The sequence below is a fragment of the Cupressus sempervirens genome, chromosome 4 (assembly GCF_028749045.1).
Source record: "Cupressus sempervirens isolate cs-2001-9-10 chromosome 4, ASM2874904v1, whole genome shotgun sequence".
Taxonomy (NCBI): domain Eukaryota; kingdom Viridiplantae; phylum Streptophyta; class Pinopsida; order Cupressales; family Cupressaceae; genus Cupressus; species Cupressus sempervirens.
In genome coordinates this window covers 545,704,184-545,711,181 of record NC_143121.1, presented here as the reverse complement: position 1 = coordinate 545,711,181, position 6,998 = coordinate 545,704,184, and positions in this window count along the sequence as shown.

The following is a 6,998-nucleotide window of genomic DNA, read 5'->3' as shown; positions in this document are numbered from 1 at the left end:
TGCAAGCCACTTCCCAATATGTATAAAGATAACCTACCTTAAGCTAAAAATAGATTAAAATCTCATAAGGTCACAATGACCACATTAGTTCTATACAAGCAATTGGAAAGCACCAAAATATAACTGATTGGAACTCATAGATTACACCAAGAAAATCACAATATAACCACTGATCTATAACTCAAAAATCAAAACATATAACCACGACATCTATATAACATCATAAAACAATAACTCCCATGCCTCTAGTAAACATCCAAAAACTGGTCAACATACTAAGTCAAACCCAAGCCCAATAAATTAAACCATACATCACACTAAATGTAGTTTCATAAATCATTTGTTTGAAAACATAAAAGTTTCGATTTACAAACAAGGTCAAATTTTTTCATTTTTCAAGTGTCATATTTGCTAAGGTTTTCGAGTTCATAAGTATCTCAAAAGATTCAATAATCCATTAAAAATCATCTAAATATAGAAACCCAATTTTTTAAATATAAAAATGAACTACCATTTAATAAAATCCAAACTTCATTAAAAATTTCCCAAATTAAAATTGAGTTATATTACAAATTAATGATAACTATATAACCATATCTTTTAATAAATATTACTTAAAATTAAATAATAATTATTAGATTATTATAGTAATAACTATTAAATTATTAATAAAATAATATTAATAATATTAATTACTAAATATGATAATATAATAATAATTATTAACATTAATAATAATATTAAATATTAACTAAACTAATTAAAAACTATAATAACAATTTTATTTAATAAAATAATAAATAAAAAAGAAAATGTTTTAAGGCTCGTAGGCTGTTGCATATCGTAGCCTCGGTTGCCTTCGCAACCAAATTGCGAGAGCAGCTAGGGGATAGAGGAGGTAATGACCCTCAATTCCTCCTTTTTTTATTATATAAAAAAGATACCAAAGCCCCCCTCAAACGCATATGAAACCCAATTTTTTGGGTATAATATAATTGCCATTTTAATATAAATATTATTATTATAATTCATTTACTGTAGTAATTTTATATAATTTTTTAAATTAAGAAACACAACCTAGTATAGATATGATAGGGAAACAATTGCAACCTATCAAATTTGTTAAATTAAATTTTTGTTTTCTTTTCCAAACCATATCCCAATTCATAATTCTCTAAAACAATATTTTTTTTTCAAAAGAGTTTCTCAAACAAGGGTTTCAAATTTATTTCTTTTATAGACATTTTCAATAATGAAGAACAATAATTTTTACAAGGGTTTCAACTAGAACTATTTCTGAAAACAGATCCATAACAACCACAGAGAAGATAGAGGAAATTCAAAGGGGATTTACTGTAAAAACTTCAACAAGATCCTACCTTGATCTGATGCTAACTAGACGAATGCTCGGAAGTTGCAAGAAATCTCGTCTTCTTGAAAACAATATTTCTCAAAATTGCTCCTCGAAAACCTGTGTATGGAGAAATGAGTTCTAATTTCTTAATAAAGAGCTTTCATCCTATAGGGTTTCAGTTTTACAATCACGCAAACCCTTTTCTTTATTAATTTAATTTATTTTAATTTCATGTGCAAACTTTTTATATTTTAATTAAAATAAACTTTATTAAATTTATTTTCTCTCTTCTATTAAGTCACAAGACATCTTTAATAGTATATTTATTAATATAAATAATAATAATATTTATAGTTTATTTATTAAAATGAAACTCCTAAATTAATTATTATTAAATTAAATAAATATTATTACGCCAAATTTAGAACTTTAATTAAATCCTTTTAACTTTAATTCTTCTATTTAATTAATTTTTCAATTAATTAAATATAATATAAAATTAAATTTTCTTTATAATTTTTTTGTTAAATTAAATAATTTAATATTCTTTTAATTTGATTTAATTATAACTGAAAATAACAACAAACCCATAAAACTAAATAAGAAAACCCAGTTTAAAGACAATGCTAAATCAAACTCAAGGGTCAAAATCTCGAATTCTCATTACTTGATGAATTCAAAAGGGTAAATAACTTAGATACTTGTCATATTTTCTAGGACAACTGGCTTAGGGTTATGATTTGGACTCAAGAACTATCTCCCCTCTTTATCATTAACATACTGTGATAGGGTATGCTCATCCTGACAATCAGAGAAGTCGATGCCTGGTACTTGCAATCTGCATAAAATTGCAATCTGCATAAAATTTGAGCATGTACATATACATATAGATCTAAACTAAACAAGCAATGGCTAGGAGTGGTGCATTGTGTAGATATCGAGTAGCAGGTGACTACGACTCCCTCTCTCAACCACATCAGAAATGCCAAACATGAAGTAAAAACATACATGTGTACATACACATGCAAGTATGGGGTAGGTAACTGTTAGTGTGAATTATTATTATTTACACTTTACTTAAGTTTACTTAGTTAAATGCATTATTTATTAGTTTTTTATCTAGGAGTAAGCATACTCTTACGTGTTGACTTGTTGACAACACAGGAGTTTGCACCTACCTTGTCATACTTATTCTCTCGTCTACATGGAGGATTATCCACTTTTCGTATTCGTATGCTTAGTTGTCATGCTTATCTCCTAGCTCTTTTTTGCTCATTCTAGAAGCATCCTAGAGGCCTTTATAAACAGGCTGTCGTATTGTATTTTTGTACAACAATTTCATTTTTCATTGTTGGAATATATTTTCTCTCACACCGTTGAGATTCTCCAAGCCCTAGCTTTCCTTCTTTGGTTTCTCTTCAACAAGTTATTTGCATGCAGGTGGTCTTGGCGATTTGTGAAGTTGGCTCTCACAACTTCTACATGGTATCAGAGCGTCCTTGCTACTTCCTGGTTTGAATATTTTTGAAGCCTCGATTTAGAAACATAAACCCTAGCTTGTTCGAAGTTTTTCTTCAATCGGGAGGAAGTGCTTTTTTTCGGGGCACTTTGGGCAAAAACGGATGCTGCCATTGTGCTCAAAAGGCTCGGTACAGTCAGAATTCATATGAAAATTTTGAATTTTGGTCACTGTAGCGCCAAACAATTTTTTTAACCTCCCAAAGGGCCGTAGAGATGGAAATCAAAAAAATAAAATTTAAAATAGTGGTCGCAGCGGCCGCTCAGTCCGGTGGCCACTGCTCCACCACCTCGGTGCCATCAACGCACCACCCGCACTCGGCTTGGGCTTAGCCATAGTGGGCCACACCATCTCGGCAAAATTAGAACCCAGTCACCGTTGCTTTGCCAAGACATCGCCTCCATTGCAGTGCAACACCCATCTGCCACAGGCCCCCATTGTCGGTCGATGACATCATTTTTTGACCTATGACATCATTATTCTGACAATACATCATTATTCTGGCCCATTTTTTCTGACCCTGCTAACATCATTTTTTGGCCACTGATGTCAGCATTCTGACTGCTAGATTTTTTTCAAGCGACAGTCAATAATTTTTCATGTAGTGATTGTATTTTTTCCAGCAAGCTTATTTTGGAGCAACAATTGGCTTTTTAGCCATAACTTGAGTATGCGGAGATCTTTTTTTGATCCAAAAGAAGTGCTAGAAAGTTGGTTTCGAGATGGAGATGATGATGCTAGTTTCATTTCATTCCGAGTTTGTTTGAGCTCCCATTTTTAGTGTTGAAGTAGAGACTTTAGTTTCCTCCCTCTTTGCATCCAAAAGCCAAGTTATTTTCTTAGTTTTTGCACTTTCCATAGTTTTTGATTAAGTAAAACAGGTTTTATAGGGATCCTAAAACTCAAAAGTTTTACAGCATAAAGATAGAAATTAAAAAAGTCCAGCTAACATGAAACAACTATGAAAAGCCAAAACCAACAAAAGGCTCAAGGCTAGGAGGAAAAAGCCAACACCCAAAAAATCTATAATAAAAACCAAAAGAGAAACATACTAATGGTTGTCCTTATCCAGATCCTGCAGAGTTTTTGTAGCTTCGTTATCCTTCTGATTGTCTGTTCCTTCCTCATTCTTGTTTTGGGTTTCCACCTGGTGCACCTAGTTCTTGGAGTCTTTCCGAGCAGCCTCTTCTTGGCCAAAGTCCAGCTTGGTCTTCTGCACCGTGTCCCCACCAAGGCCGACTCTCATTAGAGAATCCCCCAGATTGACAATGTTCTCATTCAGGGTGTGCAGAGTGTCCACAATTTGTTTTGTCATGATATGGTGGATGGAATCAAACCTCTAGACTTTTTGTTCAACCAAGGAGAGTCTGTCCTCTTGTTCGTCTCTAGTGTCCTGGCCGCTGCAGATATTCTGACTGCCTTCCTGATCTCTCTTCCTTCCTATGGTTACCTATTCCCTGCAGATGTTCTGGATGCTAAACTGGTTTTTCTTATCCTTTAGAGCCTCAATTTCTTGAAACAACCATTTGATTGAACGAAAGTTATCAATCAAGCTATTCTTCGTATTGTTCAAGAGGTTGAAGCTAGTTTCCCATGCATTGTCAGAAATGACCAACAGAGCAGGGTCAATTAGCTCATCATAATGGGTTCTGCTATCAAGGTCTTCCAACACCTAGATGTTCATTGGCTCTCTAACAATACCCAAACTTGTAGTATCCATGTTAAAATTCCTCCAAGCCCTCTTCCTATTCTTCCTAATCACCTCCCCGCTTTTTTCCACCATAATTTCAATCATCTCCTCAGGTGGTGATGTGGGCAGGATAGGGCCAGGGGTCTCAGCACACTGGGCTTTCAGGTCTTCCTGGGGTAGGGCCTGGTTGGCTTTTCTTTTCCTGGGGTTTCTCAGGGGGTGTCAAGAGCCACCTCCTCCTTGTCGCTTTCTCTCCCCTTCTCCTCTTCTATCAAATTATCCTTCCCTAGCTCCTTATCCTCATCCTTAGAGTTCATGTCAGTCTCCTCTTCTTCCTCACTAACCGCCTCCTAAGGCTCAGGCTTAGGGAGAAGGGGAGGGAGGCTTCTAGGGCTCTTTCTACTGGAAATGCGGGGATTGTGAGCAAAGATGGATTTGGTGGAGTTTTACTCATCCTCAGTTTTCACTACCTAAACATCCCCAGAATTGGAATTGGCAGTGTCCTCTGAAGCACAACTTGGGTCACCAAGGGATTTTCCTCTGGTTTGAGTTTTCAAAAACTCATAAACTAGGAGAAGGAGGCCTTTACAGAGGGCAGGGTTGGTAACAAGTTTTTTCTTGAAACCCTCAATAATCTTGGACATGGAAGTGTAAAGATAAAAGGGAAGATAAATTTTAACACCATGCCTAAAGTGGTTTAACAAAAAAAAATGGTGTGTTCTTATCCCATCGAACCTAGGGTCAAGAGTGATATACTCAATGAAGATCCTGAGAACATACCTCCAATTTTTTTTGATGGATTCTATGTCGTAGTAGGTGTCAATCTTGACAAGTTTATCTTTCTCCATTTCATCCTTGACAAAATTGCTAATTGCATTGGCCGACATCTTTTTGTCTTTGTAGAATTTCATGCCTTCCTAGGGAATGTCTGTCACCTTCGCGATCAAGCCCTTGGAAATTTGATGGGTGACACCATCAATTTTGACTCTCTCGTTGCTCCATGTTTCTACCATGATCTTGCTAACTCCAACTTTGAATTTGTGAAGCTTCTCCATGAACTTGGTGATGCCGCCTTTTTTGAGTTTGTGCCACACCTTCTCCTTCTCCTTCCAACTCTTCGATCCCCCCCAGGGCTCTCTTCTGATCCTCTTTCTAACCATGGTTTCCTTCGGGTCTGCAAACCCTATACCACTAGTTATTTTACAGTGCTCAATTTTCCTTGGGGCACTTAAAACAAAAATATTTTTACGATATTTAGTGGTTCTATTCTTGCCAGCCCTCGAAGCGTGCCTTCCGTATTCATAATTATGACTTGAAAAGGGCTCTGCATGATTTCTAATAACTCCCCCTTTGACGGGCGATTTACCAAATCCTTTCATTATTAAAATGGGATTATAATTGTACCCTAGATTCTATCCTGCTAGATCAACTCAATCGCCATTATCAGGATTTTGTCTCCATTCATCCATGTCATCACCGAGTTTTTGGTGATGGTATCATTGATAAACCAGTCAACAACCGAGTTGGCTTCTCGGTAAGCGTGGCTGATGTGAGTCTTTTTGAGCTTGCTCAAGTTGTATTTGATGTCCTCTATGATGTTGGAAATCGTCCAAGAAGGCACAGATTGACCTTTGATGTAATTGATGGTGTTTATGAAGTCACCCTCAAGCCACAGATGCTCGATTTTAGAGGCCAAGGCTAGCTTAACAATATGTCTAGCCGCATTGGCTTCGGCAAAGTGGTTTGTTTGGTGATAGAGAGGGAATGAAACAGCCACAATTCCTCCACTTGAACTATTTCTAATTATGCCTCCACTTCCGGCCAGACTAGGGTTCCCCTTTGCCACCCCGTCAAAGTTGGCTTTGTACCAGTCCTTAGGGGGAAAAGACCATCTTGCTTCCTATCTTCTCTTGGCCCTATCTTTCTTACTAGATTTTTTGATTCCACCTTCCTTGATATTTCCTCCTTTAGTTATTGCAAAGTTCTCCAGAATGAGACCTTCTATTTTCTCAGCGATTATGAACTCTAGAGACTCTCTTTCTCTGAATATTTTGTTGTTGTGCTCTTTCCAGATTCCCTAGTAGGAGTGTGGGAGAGTCCAGGAGCTCATTAATTGAGAGTTCAAACTAGAGTGATGGCTTCTCCACTGGCCAAGGGGCACCAACTTAATCCAAGATCCTTAGTCAGGAAGATCCACACCTTGGAAGAATAGGGGCAGTGGATGAATAAATGATTGATCATTTCTAGTTCATGCTTGCAAAGGAAACATCTATTGGGGATAATTTGGCTTCTCTTGGCGAAATTATCCAAGGTGAGAATTTTTTCTTGCAGGAGGAGCCAGAAGACAATGTTGATTTTAGGCGCAAGACTAGAAATCCAGGCTTTGGCCCAAATGGGTTTCCCCATCCTGTCCCATATAGAGAAATAACCAGAAG